The following is a 23,520-nucleotide window of genomic DNA, read 5'->3' on the forward strand; positions in this document are numbered from 1 at the left end:
TGGGGGTACAGAGGGTGGAGGGGCTGCTGTGGGGGTGCAGAGGGTGGAGGGGCTGCTGTGGGGGTACAGAGGGTGGAAGGGCTGCTGTGGGGGTACAGAGGGTGGAGGGGCTGCTGTGGGGGTACAGAGGGTGGAGGGGCTGCTGTGGGGGTACTGAGGGTGGAGGGGCTGCTGTGGAGGTACAGAGGGTGGAGGGGCTGCTGTGGGGGTACAGAGGGTGGAGGGGCTGCTGTGGGGGTACTGAGGGTGGAGGGACTCCTGTGGGGGTACTGAGGGTGGAGGGACTCCTGTGGGGGTACTGAGGGTGGAGGGACTCCTGTGGGGGTACTGAGGGTGGAGGGGCTGCTGTGGGAGGTACTGAGGGTGGAGGGGCTGCTGTGGGGGGTACTGAGGGTGGAGGGGCTGCTGTGGGGGGTACTGAGGGTGGAGGGGCTGCTGTGGGGGTACTGAGGGTGGAGGGGCTGCTGTGGAGGTACAGAGGGTGGAGGGGCTCATGTGGGGGTCCTGAGGGTGGAGGGGCTCATGTGGGGGTCCTGAGGGTGGAGGGGCTCATGTGGGGGTCCTGAGGGTGGAGGGGCTCATGTGGGGGTCCTGAGGGTGGAGGGGCTGCTGTGGGGGTACTGAGGGTGGAGGGGCTGCTGTGGGGGTACTGAGGGTGGAGGGGCTGCTGTGGGGGGTACTGAGGGTGGAGGTGCTGCTGTGGGGGTACAGAGGGTGGAGGGGCTGCTGTGGGGGGTACTGAGGGTGAAGGGGCTGCTGTGGGGGTACTGAGGGTGGAGGGGCTCATGTGGGGGTACTGAGGGTGGAGGGGCTGCTGTGGGGGTAATGAGGGTGGAGGGCGCTGCTGTGGGGGTACTGAGGGTGGAGGGGCTGCTGTGGGGGTACTGAGGGTGGAGGGCGCTGCTGTGGGGGTACTGAGGGTGGAGGGGCTGCTGTGGGGGTACAGAGGGTGCAGGGGCTGCTGTGGGGGTACAGAGGGTGGAGGGGCTGCTGTGGGGGTACAGAGGGTGGAGGGGCTGCTGTGGGGGTACAGAGGGTGGAGGGGCTGCTGTGGGGGTTCTGAGGGTGGAGGGGCTGCTGTGGGGGTACTGAGGGTGGAGGGGCTGCTGTGGGGGTACTGAGGGTGGAGGGGCTGCTGTGGGGGTACTGAGGGTGGAGGGGCTGCTGTGGGGGTACTGAGGGTGGAGGGGCTGCTGTGGGGGTACAGAGGGTGGAGGGGCCGCTGTGGGGGCACAGAGGGTGGAGGGGCCGCTGTGGGGGCACAGAGGGTGGAGGGGCCGCTGTGGGGGCACAGAGGGTGGAGGGGCTGCTGTGGGGGTACTGAGGGTGGAGGGGCTGCTGTGGGGGTACTGAGGGTGGAGGGGCTGCTGTGGGGGTACTGAGGGTGGAGGGGCTGCTGTGGGGGTACTATTGTGGGGTACAGTACAACCCTGGGGAGAATCTTAGAGCAGAGGACCTTACTGTGGGGTATAGTACAACCCTCGAGGGGGGGTTCTAAGAGCTGTGGTCACTACTGTGGGGTACAGTACAACCCCTGGGGAGCCTAAGGGTAGAGGGTACTACTGTGGGGTACAGTACAACCCCTGGGGAGCCTAAGGGTAGAGGGTACTACTGTGGGGTACAGTACAAGCCAGGGGAACCTAAGAACAGTGGGCACTACTTTGTGGGATGGTACAGCAGAGGATATTACTGTGGGCTACAGTACAACCCTAGGGGGTTCCTAAGAGCTACGAGCACCACTACAGAGTAAAGTACAACCCAAGGAGAAACTAAGAGCTGAGGGCACTACTGTGGAGTACAGTACAACCCTGGGGGCCAATGAGCTGTTGGGCAATGCTTTCCATGCTATGTATAGATAGGGTACACAGGAGCACATATGGGGTACACTGGGACATAAAGGAATGGGCATTAAAGAGCTGAGGGCACTGCTGGACATGTTATGGGGGCACAGGGGCACATGACATTAATGACTCCATAGGGTACCGTGGGCCATGAGGACTGTGGAAGATGGCAGCAGGTGGTAAATGGTGCTGGACAAGCCAAGGTCTGGGGACACCTAGGAGCTGATGGGCACTGCGGGTCATAAGGACTCTGAGGGATTACAGCTGGTGTGGCATTAGTGTTTATTGGTGGTACTCTACCTAGATGCGCCTAAAATGGTATTGGTTCTGATAATGCCACATTATATATGCTGAGCCACAGTGGTTAGACTGGCAGCACCTCATGAGGCCTGTGTTCTGCTGACCCAACCCCCTTTAATGGACCCTACCGCCCACTATGGACTGCCCCAACCCACTGTAATGTACCCTACCACCCAACATGGGCTGCCCCAACCCCCTGTAATGGACCTTAGTGCCCACCATGGGCTTCCCCAACCCCCTGTAATGGACCCTACCGCCCACCATGGGCTGCCCCGACCACCTGTATTGGACCCTACCGCCCAACATGGGCTGCCCCAACCCCCTGTAATGGACCCTACCGCCCACCATGGACTGCCCCAACCCCCTGTAATGGACCTTAGCGCCCACTATGGGCTGCCCCAACCCCCTTTAATGGACCCTACTGCCCACTATGGACTGCCCCAACCCCCTGTAATGGACCCTACCACCCACCATGGACTGCCCCAACCCCCTGTAATGGACCCTACTGCCCACCATGGGCTGCCTTAACCCCCTGTAATGGACCCTACCGCCCACCATGGACTTCCCCAATCCCCTGTAATGGACCCTACCACCCACCATGGGCTGCCTTAACCCCCTGTAATGGACCCTACCGCCCACCATGGACTTCCACAATCCCCTGTAATGGACCCTACCACCCACCATGGACTTCCCCAACCCTCAGTAATGGACCCTACTGCTCACCATGGACTGTCCCAACCCCCTGTAATAGACCCTACTACCCACCATGGGCTGCCTTAACCCCCTGTAATGGACCCTACCGCCCACCATGGACTGTCCCAACCCCCTGTAATGGACCCTACCGCCCACCATGGACTGTCTGACCCCCTGTAATCGCTCCTGCCCACCTGTTGAGCTGAGCTTCATGGTTTCCTGTGATCCAATCACTATAGATCAGTGTTTCCCAACCAGAGTGCCTCCAGCTGTTGTAAAACTACAACTCCCAGCATGCTCGGACAGCCGTAGGCTGTCCGAGCATGCTGGGAATTGTAGTTTTGCAACAGCGGGAGGCACCCTGGTTGGGAAACACTGATCTATAGAGGTTGCAGAGTCACATGATGCGATTCGGATACAATTAGTTACATGATTTCTCTTCCCATCCACAGGGATATTCTGCCCCGGCTGCTGTGGGTAAAGCTGTCACTGGCATCTGCCAGGCCTCAGTGGGAATGTAGCATGTAAGAGAGGCAGCCCCTGCAGCTACTATGTGGCCCCTGAGGGCCCGTCCCATTCTAACCTCATTTCTATATTCTATGGGCAGCATGAACCTGCCCCTACAGAAAAGATGGTGACACCCGGTGGGCCGCGCCACCCTTCTCTCCTGCACCCTTTGTGTCCTTGGTTGGTGGGATGATCCAGAGCAGTTTGGAGCCCCGGGGGCCCCTTTGTTCTATGTAGGTCACTAGCTTGTTACATTGGCTGTAATAGTTCTGGATCAGTGCCAGGAGTCTCACAATATGTGCCAACCACTGCCAAAAAGATGCCATTGGGGTGAATGGGTTCAGCTGGGTTTCTATACTGATGTCTAGTGATGAGCGGCAGGGGCCATATTGGAATTATGTTCGCAAAATTCCCATATTCGCTATGTTTGTTCTCTTTTTTTTTTCCATGCAAAAATTTGTAATGAAATTCGCAAAGTGCACATGCGCAATTATATCTCACCTAAAAGAAGGGAGGGGTCAGTGTCCAGTCTGGAAGTGACGATATTTGCATAAATGAATATATATCAAGTGCCGATATTCCCGGTAAAAATTTGCATAAATATTTGCATACATTTGTATTAAAAAACAAAAATAACATAAACGAATATTCGTCATTATGAGTATATATCACTATAGTCTAAATATTTGCGAAATCGCAATGTGCCGATATTCGCGGAAAAAATTTGCATTTCGAATATTTGCGCTCAGCACTATTGATGTCTAGGGGAACCAGCGTCTCTTTGCGGGGGTGACACTGGCGTCGTTCATGGGGCATTAGTGGCGGTTGCACTGTAAGGGCCATCAGGTGAGCCGCCATTTGCATTGTGCCCATGTGCTATGGTGTCTGTTCCAGTCTAGGGGGTGGAGGAGTGTCAGTGACCCAGGGTGAGGGCACAGGGGGTGTGGGGGAGGCGCCTCTTATAGGTGGTCTCTTGTAGTGCACCATGTTCTAGCAGTTTATCTACGACCAAAAGCCAATTTAGTTATTATATTATTGGAGAGCGCTGATCTGATGCAATCGCTCCGAGCAGCGACCAGAGCCGCGTCTCACCACGTACAGTCCGCGACCGCCGCGCTCTCTCCTGCCCGCGCTCTCTGGGAGTGATGGGTGATACTGAGGTGTGTTATGAATTATTTATACTGCAGAGCGAGGGGCCGAGGAGCAAGAGTCTCCCTGCTAGAAAGGGTGATGGATGTAGCAGAGCCCAACGTGTGTGTTATTCCTGATGCATCATTCATGCTTGACGTAAGAAAATGCTGAGATATCTGCAGTCCTATGTAAAATCAAAGAAGATCAAGTAGATATCTCAATTATCTTTCTATCCATCTCATATCTCTCTATCTCATATCTATCTATCTATCTCATATCTATCTATCTATCTATCTCATATCTATCTATCTATCTATCTCATATCTATCTATCTCATATCTATCTATCTATCTCATATATATCTATCTATCTCATATCTATCTATCTCATATCTATCTATCTCATATCTATCTATCTCATATCTATCTATCTCATATCTATCTATCTCATATCTATCTCATATCTATCTCATATCTATCTATCTATCTCATATCTATCTATCTCATATATATCTATTTATCTCATATCTATCTATCTCATATCTATCTATCTCATATCTATCTATCTATCTCATATCTATCTATCTATCTATTTATCTCATATCTATCTATCTCATATCTATCTATCTATCTATCTATCTCATATCTATCTATCTCATATCTATCTATCTCATATCTATCTATCTCATATCTATCTATCTCATATCTATCTATCTCATATCTATCTATCTCATATCTATCTATCTCATATCTATCTATCTATCTATCTATCTCATATCTACATATCTATCTATCTATCTCATATCTATCTATCTCATATCTATCTATCTCATATCTATCTATCTCATATCTATCTATCTATGTCTCATATCTATCTATATATCTCATATCTATCTATCTCATATATCTATCTATCTATCTCATATCTATCTATCTCATATCTATCTATCTCATATCTATCTATCTCATATCTACATATCTATCTATCTATCTATCTCATATCTATCTATCTCATATCTATCTTTCTCATATCTATCTATCTATGTCTCATATCTATCTATCTCATATCTATCTATCTATGTCTCATATCTATCTATCTATGTCTCATATCTATCTATATATCTCATATCTATCTATCTATGTCTCATATCTATCTATATATCTCATATCTATCTATCTATGTCTCATATCTATCTATCTATCTCATATCTATCTATCTATCTCATATCTATCTTTTCTTGGTATATATATATATGTGTGTGTGTGTGTGTAGGGGGTATACAGGGACAGGTCCCCTGATGACCTCAGCGTATACATTTGGCGGTATATTATATTGCTCTCCGCTGGATTAGATGTGACATCTGTCCCTCCAGTGTTTGGGGATTTGTATGAGTGACAGGAATAATTCGTAGTCTTCCTCTTGTCCTCGTCCCTATGGCTGACACATCCGGACCCCCAGCGATAGCCGCCCCCTCACTCCTGTTACCTCATCAGTCACCGCTGGGGGGGGCACAGAGGAGGAGGATGGTAAATCATCGTGTGTCCCAGCATCACACGGAGCGGCCGATCCCATCAGCGTCTCTGCTCGCGGTGGATAGACTATTAGTCGCTGCCTATAAAATATTCCGGGTGCGGCCCACCCTCCCCTGGAGCTGCAGGGAAATACATTTCTAGGTGTTAATTGAAACCTCCCCCCAGGGCGAAGATGGATCGGTCGCCTTGATTATTCCATCTTGCGCCGCGGCTAGTGACTTTCTTGCTTTGCTTTTAGTAGAACACATGTAAATGTCTTTTTCACGTACAGATGTAGCAGAGCTGGACTAGTTGTTCCTGTGTATTAGTTTAACTCTATGTAGATTTACCTGCAGTCCTATGAAAAACAGGTAAAACTTCATACGTATTGTGGGGCCTTACAACTAACTCAGCTCTGCTACATCTCATTTTCATTAACCCCTTAACAACGCAGGATGTAAATGTACGCTCGCGTCACGCGTGGCAGGTCCCGGCTGCTATCAGCAGCCAGGGACTTGACGGTAATGGCGCACAGCGATCGCGCTGATGTCCGCTATTAACTCCTCAGATCCCGTGATCAATACAGATCACAGCATCTGCAGCAGTGCGGTCACTAAAATGCATGATCGGATCACCCGCAGCGCTGCCGCGGGGATCCGATCATACAGAATGGAAGACAGAGGTCCCCTCACCTGCCTCCGTCACCTTCCTCTGCTCTTCTGCTCTGGTTTGCGATCGAGACAATCAAGTGATTGCTATAAAAAGTCCCCTATGGGGACATAAAAAGTGAAAAAAAAAATGTAAAAATTAAAGGAAAAAAATTTGAAAAATCCCCTCCCCCAATAAAAATGTAAATTGTCCCTTTTTCCTATTTATGCCCAAAAAGTGTAAAAAAAAAAAAAAAATCAATAAACATATTTGGTATTGCCGCGTGCGTAAGTAACCGAACTATCAAAATATAATTTTAATGAACCCGTACGTGAACGGCGTAAATGTAAAAAAAAAAAAAAAATAGTCCAAAATGCTGTTTTTTTTTGGGCACATCATATGCCCAAAAAAATTTATAAAAAATTGACTAAAAGTTTTATATAAGCAAATGTGGTACCAATAAAAAGTACACATCACGGCGCAAAAAATGAGCCCTCATACCGCCATTTATACAGAAAAATGTACAGAATTTGAAATGTACTAATTTGGTTATAAAGTTTGAGATTTCTTTAAAGTGGTACAATAATAGAAAAGAATGTAATCATGGGAATCATTTTAATCGTATTGACCCACAGAATAATAAAAACATGTAATTTTTACCGTAATGTGTACAGTGTGAAAATGAAAACTTCCAAAATTTGCTAAATTGTGGTTTTCTTATAAAATTCCCCACACAAATAGTATTTTTTTGGTTGCGCCGTACATTTTATGGTAAAATGAGTGATGTCATTACAAAGGAGAACTGATTGCACAAAAAAACAAGTCCTCGTACTTGTCTGGGGATAAAAAAGTTATGATTTTTAGAAGGAGAGGAGGAAAAAATGAAAATGCAAAAATAAAATTTGCTGAGTCCTTAAAGCGGTACTCCGGCCCCTAGACATCTTATCCCCTATCCAAAATATAGGGGATAAGATGTCTGATCACGATAGTCCCGCTCTGTGCGGTGATGACAGCCGGGTGCCGCATCTGAGACCGCGAGGGTCCTGCCGCTTGGTGCCCCCGCGATCTCAGCTGCGGCACCCCGCTGTCATCACTGGAGGTATCCTTTGGATAGGAGATAAGATGTCTAGTACCCCTTTAAGGGATACAAAGCAATCCATTCCCTTCCCTGAGCAGATACAACATGAGGGGCAACTAAAAAAAAACCCACATGAATTGCCCCGATGATGCCTCATGTACTGGGGGCACTTTAGTGGTCATGTTGCTCCTCTGCGATGAGATTTAAGAATGTTCTAGATTGGTGAAGGAGTTGTCCCACTAGGACCATACCTGCCCATCTACTGTGATGTCATAGGGGAGGGTCCTCCACCCAGAGACCCCATCGGACAGCCACAGCTCGGAGGACTTTGCCCCAACATGTATTCCATGTATGTCCATTGGTCCCAGTCGGCCCCATTCATGCCACTTCTTTTTTGACCAACCCACTTGTTCGGAGCCACAACTTCAGCCCATGTTTCCTTATAAAACTGATAAGTTAGGCTGGAGGTGGGTGACATCATGATAAGACTATTGTACCCGGCGTCGGGGGCGATGGGTGAACGAGTCCGGGAGAAGCAGCAGAGTCACATGGTTCAGGGTCGTATTATACCAGTGACCCTGTCTTGGTCCGAGATGAGAATTAAACATGTCAGAAGACAAATGTGGAGTAAAAAAAAAGTCTAACCCCGTAAACCCAGACCCTATGGACCAAGAAGGCTGGGTCCTTAGGGGCCACACAATCTCGGGATTCAATAAATATTCGGGGAGATTTATCAAAACCTGTCCAGAGGAAAAGTTGCTGAGTTGCCCATAGCAACCAATCAGATCGCTTCTGAAAGAAGCGATCTGATTGGTTGCTATGGGCAACTCAGCAACTTTTCCTCTGGACAGGTTTTGATAAATCTCCCCCATTGTGTTGAAAATGAAAGTATAGGCTCTGGCGGTAGATGTTTGTGGCACAGAGTTGGTTCTTCTGATTCTCCACTGTTCCCCCTTCGTGTTGAGTTTTATTACTCGCGTTCTCTCGGGTCTTGTTGGGTTTGTTATATGTCGACTATAAGCCTCAATGATAGAAGATGAAGACTGATGTTCTCGTTGGGTTCAGACACTTTGGCCCTGATTTACTAAGAGTGGAGTGTAGGTTTTGTTGTGTTATTTGGCTGTTCCAACCTTTTTTTTCCATGGTGTTTACTCATTTACTCTGCTTTCGGAAACTTTATACATGCTTTAAAGGGTTTTCTTTCACATGATTTTCAGAGTGATTTTGGATGAAATGTAGGGATCGCGCCTCTCTTCCCAAAAACCACACCCATTTTGTCGTTTTTTTTTTTTTTTTTTTTCAAACTCTGAGTGATTCTGATTCTGTCAGGTTTCATTCTGGCGCACATTCTGTTGCATGGTCTGTGCGGCAGAATTTAGGCGCAAAACCTGACAAAAAAGCATAGGAATCCTGTTGGTAAATGAGGGCCTTTATTTCAGTAAAAGGGACATTTTGATGTTACATTTCAGACATTGTGGAGGATTCTGAACTTCTTGTTCCTGTGTAATACTCTTTCACTGTGTAATACTCCTTCGCTGAAGGAGCAGCCTCAACCACCTAACTATAGGTCCAGCCTCCTAACTATAGGTCCAGCCTCAACCTCCTAACTAAAGGTCCAGCCTCAACCATAACTATAGGTCCAGCCTCAACCATAACTATAGGTCCAGCCTCAACCTCCTAACTAAAGGTCCAGCCTCAACCATAACTATAGGTCCAGCCTCAACCATAACTATAGGTCCAGCCTCAACCTCCTAACTAAAGGTCCAGCCTCAACCTCCTAACTATAGGTCCAGCCTCAACCATAACTATAGGTCCAGCCTCAACCATAACTATAGGTCCAGCCTCAACCATAACTATAGGTCCAGCCTCAACCATAACTATAGGTCCAGCCTCAACCTCCTAACTAAAGGTCCAGCCTCCTAACTATAGGTCCAACCTCAACCATCTATCTATAGGTCCAGCATCAACCATCTAACTATAGGTCCAACCTCACTGATGTCATTGTATGTCCAATCTTACCGACCTTCCTAGAAAACAAACCTCACTAGAAGTCTTACCAAACTTACCTTTCATAAAGTCCAACCTCATTGACCTCATTGGAGATCCAATCCTACCAACCACATACACTATCATATGTCAATAATGGGCCAACCTGCCTCATCTCAGTAGATGACCTTACCTCAGCAGAGGACCTTCTTCACTTACTTCAGCTGGGGACCTTCCTCATTTACTTCAGTAGAGGACCTTCCTCACTTCAGTAGAGGACCTTCCTCACTTCAGTAGAGGACCTTCCTCACTTCAGTAGAGGACCTTCCTCACTTCAGTAGAGGACCTTCCTCACTTCAGTAGAGGACCTTCCTCACTTCAGTAGAGGACCTTCTTCACTTACCTCAGTAGAGGACTTTCCTCACTTACCTCAGTAGAGGACCTTCTTCACTTACCTCAGTAGAGGACCTTCCTCACTTACCTCAGTAGAGGACCTTCCTCACTTACCTCAGTAGAGGACCTTCCTCACTTACCTCAGTAAAGGACCTTCCTCACTTACCCCAGTAGAGGTCCATCCTCACTTATCTCAGTAGAGGTCCATCCTCACTTATCTTAGTAGAGGTCCATCCTCACTTATCTTAGTAGAGGTCCATCTTCACTTATCTTAGTAGGGGTCCATCCTCACTAATTCCATTAGCGGTCTAGCCACACTGGTCTCAATGGAGGTTTGATCCTACCAATCCCAACTCGTTAGAGGACCAATCTCACTTACCTCACTAGAGGACCTATCTCACTCTTCTTGCTAGAGTACCATTCTCACCTCACTAGAGGACAAACCTGTACAGAGTGAAGTAATATAGCTATGAAAGGTGGACATCTTCTTATATACAAATGCTGCCCACATTATTGCTTCCTCTTCAGTGACGAGTATGTAGTCAGTCGGTGCGCTGCCTGTAATATTCCTAATTGTTCGGCATTGGGAATGAAGTCCGGGCGGGGGCCCTGAGGCCAAACCTTTTAGGGATGAAGCCTTTATGGCAGTAGGAAGTGGAGGATGATCAGGCGCTGTGGAGGACGCCTTCGCTTTGTGAGGGAATCGGGGCAGAAATGATTTAGATGCAGGCGGACGGCTGAACCCGATCATGTTTACAAATGAAGCAATTCCAGTCTCGGTGGTCAGCAAATGGTGCATTGTGCTGCTTAGATTCAGATAGATGAGCTTATGGCGCCGCGCGGATACGGGGAAGGCTTTAATGCCGAGGCGCACATGCCCCGTCCGGGGATATTTATGCGCCTTATGTTCCTGCCTCGGAAGCCTCATTGATGCTGCCATTAGATTGATAGATTGTGGTAGGGAGAAAGGAGCTAATACAGTGTTTTTTAAACAGTGTGCCTCCAGCTGGTGCAAAACTACAACTCCCAACATGCCCGGACAGCCTTAGGCTGTCCGGGCATGATGGGAGTTGTAGTTTTGCAAGAGCTGGAGGCACATTGTTTAGAAAACTCTGATTTAATAAAAGCCCCCCTCCCCGTAATAACAACCCCGCCATATCCAGCTCAGCTGCCTCTAACCCTAATACATCCACAGAAGCCTATTGATTGTCATATAGAGAAATGGGGGAGGGGGGCTCCATTATAGGGTTGAGTGCCGCCATTCTCAGCCACGACCAGAGACCCTTCAGCTCTTCCGTAAATACTTGTCTAATGGCAGCTATCAATAAAAATATTTACTTGTATATACAGGTATTATAGTAGTTATATTATTGTATATAGGAGCAGTATTATGGTAGTTATATTCTTGTATATAGGAGCAGTATTATTGTAGTTATATTCTTGTATATAGGAGGCAGTATTATAGTAGTTATATTCTTGTATATAGGAGGCAGTATTATAGTAGTTATATTCTTGTATATAGGAGCAGTATTATAGTAGTTATATTCTTGTATATAGGAGCAGTATTATAGTAGTTATATTCTTGTATATAGGAGCAGTATTATAGTAGTTATATTCTTGTATATAGGAGCAGTATTATAGTAGTTATATTCTTGTATATAGGAGCAGTATTATAGTAGTTATATTCTTGTATATAGGAGCAGTAGTATAGTAGTTATATTCTTGTATATAGGAGCAGTATTATAGTAGTTATATTCTTGTATATAGGAGCAGTATTATAGTAGTTATATTCTTGTATATAGGTGCAGTATTATAGTAGTTATATTCTTGTATATAGGAGCAGTATTATAGTAGTTATATTCTTGTATATAGGAGCAGTATTATAGTATTTATATTCCTGTATATAGGAGGCAGTATTATAGTAGTTATATTCTTGTATATAGGAGGCAGTATTATAGCAGTTATATTCTTGTATATAGGTGCAGTATTATAGTAGTCATATTCTTGTATATAGGAGCAGTATTATAGTAGTTATATTCTTGTATATAGGAGCAGTATTATAGTAGTTATATTCTTATATATATAGAAGGCAGTATTATAGTAATTATATTCTTGTACATAGGAGGCAGTATTATAGTAGTTATATTCTTCTATATAGGAGCAGTATTATAGTAGTTATATTCTTCTATATAAGAGCAGTATTATAGTAGTTATATTCTTCTATATAGGAGCAGTATTATAGTAGTTATATTCTTGTATATAAGAGCAGTATTATAGTGGTTATATTCTTGTATATAGGAGGCAGTATTATAGTAGTTATATTCTTGTATATAGTAGGAGTATTATAGTAGTTATATTCTTGTATATAGGAGCAGTATTATAGTAGTTATATTCTTGTATATAGGAGCAGTATTATAGTAGTTATATTCTTGTATATAAGAGCAGTATTATAGTAGTTATATTCTTGTATATAGGAGGCAGTATTATAGTAGTTATATTCTTGTGTATAGAAGCAGTATTATAGTAGTTATATTCTTGTATATAGGAGCAGTATTATAGTAGTTATATTCCTGTATATAGGAGGCAGTATTATAGTAGTTATATTCTTGTATATAGGGGCAGTATTATAGTAGTTATATTCTTGTATATAGGGGCAGTATTATAGTAGTTATATTCTTGTATATAGGAGCAGTATTATAGTAGTTATATTCTTGTATATAGGAGCAGTATTATAGTACTTATATTCTTGTATATAGGAGCAGTGTTACGCCGAGCGCTCCGGGTCCCCGCTCCTCCCCGGAGCGCTCGCTACACTTCCCTCACTGCAGCGCCCCGGTCGGTTCCACGGACCCGGGGCGCTGCGTTACCACCTCCGGCCGGGATGCGATTCGCGATGCGGGTAGCGCCCGCTCGCGATGCGCACCCCGGCTCCCGTACCTGACTCGCTCCCCGTCAGTTCTGTCCCGGCGCGCGCGGCCCCGCTCCCTAGGGCGCGCGCGCGCCGGGTCTTTGCGATTTAAAGGGCCACTGCACCGCTGATTGGTGCAGTGGTTCCAATTAGTGTTTACACCTGTGCACTTCCCTATATCACCTCACTTCCCCTTCACTCCCTCGCCGGATCTTGTTGCCCTAGTGCCAGTGAAAGCGTTCCTTGTGTGTTCCTTGCCTGTGATTCCAGACCTTCTGCCGTTGCCCCTGACTACGATCCTTGCTGCCTGCCCCGACCTTCTGCTACGTCCGACCTTGCTTCTGTCTACTCCCTTGTACCGCGCCTATCTTCAGCAGCCAGAGAGGTTGAGCCGTTGCTAGGGGATACGACCTGGTCACTACCGCCGCAGCAAGACCATCCCGCTTTGCGGCGGGCTCTGGTGAAAACCAGTAGTGACTTAGAACCGATCCTCTAGCACGGTCCACGCCAATCCCTCTCTGGCACAGAGGATCCACCACCTGCCAGCCGGCATCGTGACAGTAGATCCGGCCATGGATCCCGCTGAAGTTCCTCTGCCAGTTGTCGCTGACCTCACCACGGTGGTCGCCCAGCAGTCACAACAGATTGCGCAACAAGGCCAACAGCTGTCTCAACTGACTGTTATGCTACAACAGTTACTACCACAGCTCCAGCAATCATCTCCTCCGCCAGCTCCTGTACCTCCTCCGCAGCGAGTGGCCGCTTCTGGAATACGACTATCCTTGCCGGATAAATTTGATGGGGACTCTAAGTTTTGCCGTGGCTTTCTTTCCCAATGTTCATTACACTTGGAGATGATGTCGGACCAGTTCCCCACTGAAAGGTCTAAGGTGGCTTTCGTAGTCAGCCTGCTGTCTGGAAAAGCCCTGGCTTGGGCCACACCGCTCTGGGACCGCAATGACCCCGTCACTGCCTCTGTACACTCCTTCTTCTCGGAAATTCGAAGTGTCTTTGAGGAACCTGCCCGAGCCTCTTCTGCTGAGACTGCCCTGTTGAACCTGGTCCAGGGTAATTCTTCCGTTGGCGAGTATGCCGTACAGTTCCGTACCCTTGCTTCAGAATTATCCTGGAATAATGAGGCACTCTGCGCGACCTTTAAAAAAGGCCTATCCAGCAACATTAAAGATGTTCTGGCCGCACGAGAAATCCCTGCTAACCTACATGAACTCATCCATCTTGCCACTCGCATTGACATGCGTTTTTCCGAACGGCGTCAGGAGCTCCGCCAGGATATGGACTCTGTTCGCACGAGGCGTTTCTTCTCCCCGGCTCCTCTCTCCTCTGGTCCCCTGCAACCTGTTCCTGTGCCTCCCGCCGTGGAGGCTATGCAGGTCGACCGGTCTCGCCTGACACCCCAAGAGAGGACACGACGCCGCATGGAGAATCTCTGCCTGTACTGTGCTAGTACCGAACACTTCCTGAAGGATTGTCCTATCCGTCCTCCTCGCCTGGAAAGACGTCCGCTGACTCCGCACAAAGGTGAAACAGTCCTTGATGTCTACTCTGCTTCTCCACGTCTTACTGTGCCTGTGCGGATGTCTGCCTCTGCCTTCTCCTTCTCTGCTGTGGCCTTCTTGGACTCTGGATCTGCAGGAAATTTTATCTTGGCCTCTCTCGTCAACAGGTTCAACATCCCGGTGACCAGTCTCGCCAGACCCCTCTACATCAATTGTGTAAACAATGAAAGATTAGACTGTACTATACGTTTCCGCACGGAGCCCCTTCTAATGCGCATCGGATCTCATCACGAGAGGATTGAACTGTTGGTCCTCCCCAATTGCACTTCTGAAATCCTTCTTGGACTTCCCTGGCTTCAACTCCATTCCCCAATCCTGGATTGGTCCACTGGGGAGATCAAGAGTTGGGGGCCCTCTTGTTCCAAGGACTGCTTAAAACCGGTTCCCAGTAAACCTTGCCGTGTCCCTGTGCTTCCTCATGTAACCGGTCTCCCTAAGGCCTATATGGACTTTGCGGACGTTTTTTGCAAAAAACAAGCTGAGACTCTACCTCCTCACAGGCCTTATGATTGTCCCATTGACCTCCTCCCGGGCACTACTCCACCCCGGGGCAGAATCTATCCTCTGTCCGTCCCAGAGACTCTTGCCATGTCTGAATACGTCCAAGAAAATTTAAAAAAGGGCTTTATCCGTAAATCCTCCTCTCCTGCCGGAGCCGGATTTTTCTTTGTGTCCAAAAAAGATGGCTCTCTACGTCCTTGCATTGACTACCGCGGTCTTAATAAAATCACGGTTAAGAACCGCTACCCCCTACCCCTCATCTCTGAACTCTTTGATCGTCTCCAAGGTGCCCATATTTTTACCAAACTGGACTTAAGAGGTGCTTATAATCTCATCCGCATCAGAGAGGGGGATGAATGGAAAACGGCATTTAACACCAGAGATGGACACTTTGAGTATCTGGTCATGCCCTTTGGTCTATGCAACGCCCCTGCCGTCTTCCAAGACTTTGTTAATGAAATTTTTCGTGATCTCCTATACTCCTGTGTTGTTGTATATCTGGACGATATCCTGATTTTTTCTGCCAATCTTGAAGAACACCGCCAGCATGTCCGTATGGTTCTTCAGAGACTTCGTGATAATCAACTCTATGCCAAAATAGAGAAATGTCTGTTTGAATGCCAATCTCTTCCTTTTCTAGGATACTTGGTCTCTGGCCAGGGACTACAAATGGACCCAGATAAACTCTCTGCCGTCTTAGATTGGCCACGCCCCTCCGGACTCCGTGCCATCCAACGTTTTTTGGGGTTCGCCAATTATTACAGGCAATTTATTCCACATTTTTCTACCATTGTGGCTCCTATTGTGGCTTTAACAAAAAAAAATGCCGATCCCAAGTCTTGGCCTCCTCAAGCGGAAGACGCCTTTAAACGACTCAAGTCTGCCTTTTCTTCGGCTCCCGTGCTCTCCAGACCTGACCCATCTAAACCCTTCCTATTGGAGGTTGATGCCTCCTCAGTGGGAGCTGGAGCTGTCCTTCTACAAAAAAACTCTTCCGGGCATGCTGTTACTTGTGGTTTTTTTTCCAGGACCTTCTCTCCGGCGGAGAGGAACTACTCCATCGGGGATCGAGAGCTTCTAGCCATTAAATTAGCACTTGAGGAATGGAGGCATCTGCTGGAGGGATCAAGATTTCCAGTTATTATTTACACCGATCACAAGAACCTCTCCTACCTCCAGTCTGCCCAACGGCTGAATCCTCGTCAGGCCAGGTGGTCTCTGTTCTTTGCCCGATTTAATTTTGAAATTCACTTTCGGCCTGCTGATAAGAACATTAGGGCCGATGCTCTCTCTCGTTCCTCAGATGCCTCTGAAATTGAACTCCCTCCTCAACACATCATTCCTCCTGACTGCCTGATTTCCACTTCTCCAGCCTCCATCAGGCAAACTCCTCCAGGAAAGACCTTTGTTTCTCCACGCCAACGCCTTGGGATCCTCAAATGGGGTCACTCCTCCCATCTCGCAGGTCATGCGGGCATTAAGAAATCTGTGCAACTCATCTCTCGCTTCTATTGGTGGCCGACTCTAGAGACTGATGTGGTGGACTTTGTGCGAGCCTGCACTATCTGTGCCCGGGATAAGACTCCTCGCCAGAAGCCCGCTGGTTTTCTTCATCCTCTACCTGTCCCCGAACAACCTTGGTCTCTGATTGGTATGGATTTTATTACTGACTTACCCCCATCCCATGGCAACACTGTTATTTGGGTGGTCGTTGATCGATTCTCCAAAATGGCACATTTCATCCCTCTTCCTGGTCTTCCTTCAGCGCCTCAGTTGGCTAAACAATTTTTTGTACACATTTTTCGTCTTCACGGGTTGCCTACACAGATCGTCTCGGATAGAGGCGTCCAATTTGTGTCTAAATTCTGGAGGGCTCTCTGTAAACAACTCAAGATTAAATTAAATTTTTCTTCTGCATACCATCCTCAATCCAATGGACAAGTAGAGAGAATTAACCAGATCTTGGGTGACTATTTACGACATTTTGTTTCCTCCCGCCAGGATGACTGGGCAGATCTTCTACCTTGGGCCGAATTCTCGTATAATTTCAGAATCTCTGAATCTTCCTCCAAATCTCCGTTTTTCGTGGTGTACGGCCGTCACCCTCTTCCCCCCCTCCCTACCCCCTTGCCCTCTGGTCTGCCCGCTGTGGATGAAATTTCTCGTGATCTTTCCACCATATGGAAAGAGACCCAAAATTCTCTCTTACAGGCTTCTTCTCGCATGAAGAGATTCGCAGATAAGAAAAGAAGAGCTCCTCCCATTTTTTCCCCTGGAGACAAGGTATGGCTCTCCGCTAAATATGTCCGTTTCCGTGTCCCGAGCTATAAGTTGGGACCACGCTATCTTGGTCCTTTTAAAGTTTTGTCTCAAATTAATCCTGTCTCTTACAAACTTCTTCTTCCTCCTTCTCTTCGTATCCCTAATGCCTTTCACGTCTCTCTTCTTAAACCTCTCATCCTCAACCGTTTTTCTCCTAAATCTGTTCCTCCCACTCCTGTTTCCGGCTCCTCGGACATCTTCTCTGTCAAAGAGATCTTGGCTTCTAAAAAAGTCAGAGGAAAAACTTTTTTTTTAGTGGATTGGGAGGGTTGTGGTCCAGAAGAGAGGTCCTGGGAACCTGAGGACAATATCCTGGACAAAAGTCTGATCCTCAGGTTCTCAGGCCCCAAGAAGAGGGGGAGACCCAAGGGGGGGGGTACTGTTACGCCGAGCGCTCCGGGTCCCCGCTCCTCCCCGGAGCGCTCGCTACACTTCCCTCACTGCAGCGCCCCGGTCGGTTCCACGGACCCGGGGCGCTGCGTTACCACCTCCGGCCGGGATGCGATTCGCGATGCGGGTAGCGCCCGCTCGCGATGCGCACCCCGGCTCCCGTACCTGACTCGCTCCCCGTCAGTTCTGTCCCGGCGCGCGCGGCCCCGCTCCCTAGGGCGCGCGCGCGCCGGGTCTTTGCGATTTAAAGGGCCACTGCACCGCTGATTGGTGCAGTGGTTCCAATTAGTGTTTACACCTGTGCACTTCCCTATATCACCTCACTTCCCCTTCACTCCCTCGCCGGATCTTGTTGCCCTAGTGCCAGTGAAAGCGTTCCTTGTGTGTTCCTTGCCTGTGATTCCAGACCTTCTGCCGTTGCCCCTGACTACGATCCTTGCTGCCTGCCCCGACCTTCTGCTACGTCCGACCTTGCTTCTGTCTACTCCCTTGTACCGCGCCTATCTTCAGCAGCCAGAGAGGTTGAGCCGTTGCTAGGGGATACGACCTGGTCACTACCGCCGCAGCAAGACCATCCCGCTTTGCGGCGGGCTCTGGTGAAAACCAGTAGTGACTTAGAACCGATCCTCTAGCACGGTCCACGCCAATCCCTCTCTGGCACAGAGGATCCACCACCTGCCAGCCGGCATCGTGACAAGCAGTATTATAGTACTTATATTCTTCTACATAGGAGCAGTATTATAGTAGTTATATTCTTGTATATAGGAGCAGTATTATAGTAGTTATATTCTTGTATATAGGAGCAGTATTATAGTAGTTATATTCTTCTATATAAGAGCAGTATTATAGTAGTTATATTCTTGTATATAGGAGCAGTATTATAGTAGTTATATTCTTCTATATAGGAGCAGTATTATAGTAGTTATATTCTTGTATATAGGAGCAGTATTATAGTAGTTATATTCTTGTAAATAGGAGGCAGTATTATAGTAGTTATATTCTTGTGTATAGGAGCAGTATTATAGTAGATATATTCTTGTATATAGGAGCAGTATTATAGTAGTTATATTCTTGTAAATAGGAGGCAGTATTATAGTAGTTATATTCTTGTGTATAGGAGCAGTATTATAGTAGATATATTCTTGTATATAGGAGCAGTATTATAGTAGTTATATTCTTATATATATAGAAGGCAGTATTATAGTAATTATATTCTTGTACATAGGAGGCAGTATTATAGTAGTTATATTCTTCTATATAGGAGCAGTATTATAGTAGTTATATTCTTCTATATAAGAGCAGTATTACAGTAGTTATATTCTTCTATATAGGAGCAGTATTATAGTAGTTATATTCTTGTATATAAGAGCAGTATTATAGTGGTTATATTCTTGTATATAGGAGGCAGTATTATAGTAGTTATATTCTTGTATATAGGAGGAGTATTATAGTAGTTATATTCTTGTATATAGGAGCAGTATTATAGTAGTTATATTCTTGTATATAGGAGCAGTATTATAGTAGTTATATTCCTGTATATAGGAGGCAGTATTATAGTAGTTATATTCTTGTATATAGGAGCAGTATTATAGTACTTATATTCTTCTACATAGGAGCAGTATTATAGTAGTTATATTCTTGTATATAGGAGCAGTATTATAGTAGTTATATTCTTGTATATAGGAGCAGTATTATAGTAGTTATATTCTTCTATATAAGAGCAGTATTATAGTAGTTATATTCTTGTATATAGGAGCAGTATTATAGTAGTTATATTCTTGTATATAAGAGCAGTATTATAGTAGTTATATTCTTGTATATAGGAGCAGTATTATAGTAGTTATATTCTTGTACATAGGAGGCAGTATTATAGTAGTTATATTCTTGTGTATAGAAGCAGTATTATAGTAGTTATATTCTTGTATATAGGAGCAGTATTATAGTAGTTATATTCCTGTATATAGGAGGCAGTATTATAGTAGTTATATTCTTGTATATAGGGGCAGTATTATAGTAGTTATATTCTTGTATATAGGGGCAGTATTATAGTAGTTATATTCTTGTATATAGGAGCAGTATTATAGTAGTTATATTCTTGTATATAGGAGCAGTATTATAGTACTTATATTCTTGTATATAGGAGCAGTATTATAGTAGTTATATTCCTGTATATAGGAGGCAGTATTATAGTAGTTATATTCTTGTATATAGGGGCAGTATTATAGTAGTTATATTCTTGTATATAGGAGCAGTATTATAGTAGTTATATTCTTGTATATAGGAGCAGTATTATAGTAGTTGTATTCTTCTATATAAGAGCAGTATTATAGTAGTTATATTCTTGTATATAGGAGCAGTATTATAGTAGTTATATTCTTCTATATAGGAGCAGTATTATAGTAGTTATATTCTTGTATATAGGAGCAGTATTATAGTAGTTATATTCTTGTAAATAGGAGGCAGTATTATAGTAGTTATATTCTTGTGTATAGGAGCAGTATTATAGTAGATATATTCTTGTATATAGGAGCAGTATTATAGTAGTTATATTCTTGTACATAGGAGGCAGTATTATAGTAGTTATATTCTTGTATATAGGAGCAGTATTATAGTAGTTATATTCTTGTATATAGGAGGCAGTATTATAGTAGTTATATTCTTGTACATAGGAGGCAGTATTATAGTAGTTATATTCTTGTGTATAGGAGCAGTATTATAGTAGTTATATTCTTGTATATAGGGGCAGTATTATAGTAGTTATATTCTTGTACATAGGAGCAGTATTATAGTAGTTATATTCTTGTATATAGGAGCAGTATTATAGTAGTTATATTCTTGTACATAGGAGGCAGTATTATAGTAGTTATATTCTTGTGTATAGGAGCAGTATTATAGTAGTTATATTCTTGTATATAGGAGCAGTATTATAGTAGTTATATTCTTGTACATAGGAGGCAGTATTATAGTAGTTATATTCTTGTATATAGGAGCAGTATTATAGTAGTTATATTCTTGTACATAGGAGGCAGTATTATAGTAGTTATATTCTTGTGTATAGGAGCAGTATTATAGTTGTTATATTCTTGTATATAGGAGGCAGTATTATAGTAGTTATATTCTTGTACATAGGAGGCAGTATTATAGTAGTTATATTCTTGTGTATAGGAGCAGTATTATAGTAGTTATATTCTTGTATATAGGGGCAGTATTATAGTAGTTATATTCTTGTACATAGGAGCAGTATTATAGTAGTTATATTCTTGTATATAGGAGCAGTTTTATAGTAGTTATATTCTTGTACATAGGAGGCAGTATTATAGTAGTTATATTCTTGTGTATAGGAGCAGTATTATAGTACTTATATTCTTCTACATAGGAGCAGTATTATAGTAGTTATATTCTTGTATATAGGAGCAATATTATAGTAGTTATATTCTTGTATATAGGAGCAGTATTATAGTAGTTATATTCTTCTATATAAGAACAGTATTATAGTAGTTATATTCTTGTATATAGGAGCAGTATTATAGTAGTTATATTCTTGTACATAGGAGGCAGTATTATAGTAGTTATATTCTTGTGTATAGGAGCAGTATTATAGTAGATATATTCTTGTATATAGGAGCAGTATTATAGTAGTTATATTCTTGTACATAGGAGGCAGTATTATAGTAGTTATATTCTTGTATATAGGAGCAGTATGATAGTAGTTATATTCTTGTACATAGGAGGCAGTATTATAGTAGTTATATTCTTGTGTATAGGAGCAGTATTATAGTTGTTATATTCTTGTATATAGGAGGCAGTATTATAGTAGTTATATTCTTGTACATAGGAGGCAGTATTATAGTAGTTATATTCTTGTGTATAGGAGCAGTATTATAGTAGTTATATTCTTGTATATAGGGGCAGTATTATAGTAGTTATATTCTTGTACATAGGAGCAGTATTATAGTAGTTATATTCTTGTATATAGGAGCAGTATTATAGTAGTTATATTCTTGTACATAGGAGGCAGTATTATAGTAGTTATATTCTTGTGTATAGGAGCAGTATTATAGTAGTTATATTCTTGTATATAGGAGCAGTATTATAGTAGTTATATTCTTGTACATAGGAGCCAGTATTATAGTAGTTATATTCTTGTGTATAGGAGGCAGTATTATAGTAGATATATTCTTGTATATAGGAGCAGTATTATAGTAGTTATATTCTTGTATATAGGAGCAGTATTATAGTAGTTATATTCTTGTATATAGGAGCAGTATTATAGCAGTTATATTCTTGTATATAGGAGGCAGTATTATAGTAGTTATATTCTTGTATATAGGAGCAGTATTATAGTAGTTATATTCTTGTATATAGGAGCAGTATTATAGTAGTTATATTCTTGTACATAGGAGGCAGTATTATGGTATATTTCTTAATCTTATTAGTTTTTCCAGTGTTTTTTTTTTTTTTAGTTTATACATTTTTTTCTTAATCGTATGCTGAATTTTACTATTGAAATTAAACTGACTAATTTCTCATCTTGTAATTTTCTGAATAAGATACAATAGTCTATAACTTTCCACATTGTTTATGGGGCGGACTGAATGCAGCAGATGGTGATAAGACGTCGGCCCCTCATTCCTGTGCCCTAGCAACATTCCTTTATAAGAGGAGCCCTATAGCTGCTGTGGTCCCCTCGTATCTCCATCCCCCGCTGCTTTCTACCCACGTCCTCACCCCCCGTGATATTGTTCTCAGACGTCAGCGGAATCCCATCTCCTCCTCTACAGCCCGATCTGGCGCACATTGTCCCGTCCCACCTGTGGCTCTTGATGTTAAAGTCCCGCTGTGTATTCAGATCGCAGCTCCGCCGTGTGCTCGTATCAACCTCGTCTCACAGGAGAGGGGGATTGAGTTCTGTAACTTCATATCCGTCACCGGTCGCAGATGTCGACAGTAATTTGTGAGTCGGTGCAAGGGCGGGCGACATTATTTCGTTTTTAGGACAGTGTTTTCCAACCAGGGTGCCAACAGCCGAAAGCTGTAGTTTTACAACCTTTCCTACTACCCTTCTACTGCAAGCCTGCCCAGAGTTGATGAAGAACATCTCAAATTACAGCAGGCAGTCAGTGAGGCTGCAGCACCTGCTCTTCATTCTCTGTCTGCTCCTCTGCCTTTTGCCCAGCATGCTTTAACCACACCTTACTTTCCCTAAATGTCCAAATAAAGATGTATATGTGTAGATGACAGGAGGATGGTGATGTAGCTATAGGGGGTGGTCAGAGGTAATGACATCACTCAGGAGGAGGGGGCTAGACATCATAGTCAAAATCCAACCATGCCTCCGGAAGATTAAGATGCGTTATCTCGGGAAAGAGGGAGTAGCTAGGGCGACTGCTGATACAACACTAATAATGAGAGGACTGCACAACTTCCTGTCAGTATAGAGGGAAAAGCTTGAGAGCTGCTGAGACAACACCACACTGACAATGAGAGGACTACACAACTTCCTGTCAGGAGAGAGTGGGTAACTGCTGAGACAACACCTCATTGACAATAAGAGGATGACACAATTTACGATTAGCAGAGAGGGAAGAGCCAGGGAGCTGCTGAGACAACACTGCACCAATAATGAGAGGACTGCACAACTTCCTGTCAGTATAGAGGGAGAAGCTGGAGAGCTGCTGAGACAACACCACACTGACAATGTGAGGACTACACGACTTCCTGTCAGGAGAGAATG

At 44.6% G+C, this 23,520-nt stretch overlaps 1 protein-coding gene across 13 annotated transcripts in view; it reads left to right on the top strand.

The window, feature by feature from the left end:
- Positions 1–23,520, top strand: part of TRIM9 (tripartite motif containing 9) — a 94,787-nt gene that overhangs the window by 1,872 nt on the left and 69,395 nt on the right. The gene's annotated exons all lie outside the window — the stretch shown is intronic.

This window comes from Hyla sarda, chromosome 11 (assembly GCF_029499605.1).
Source record: "Hyla sarda isolate aHylSar1 chromosome 11, aHylSar1.hap1, whole genome shotgun sequence".
In the NCBI taxonomy this organism is placed as follows: Eukaryota; Metazoa; Chordata; class Amphibia; order Anura; family Hylidae; genus Hyla; species Hyla sarda.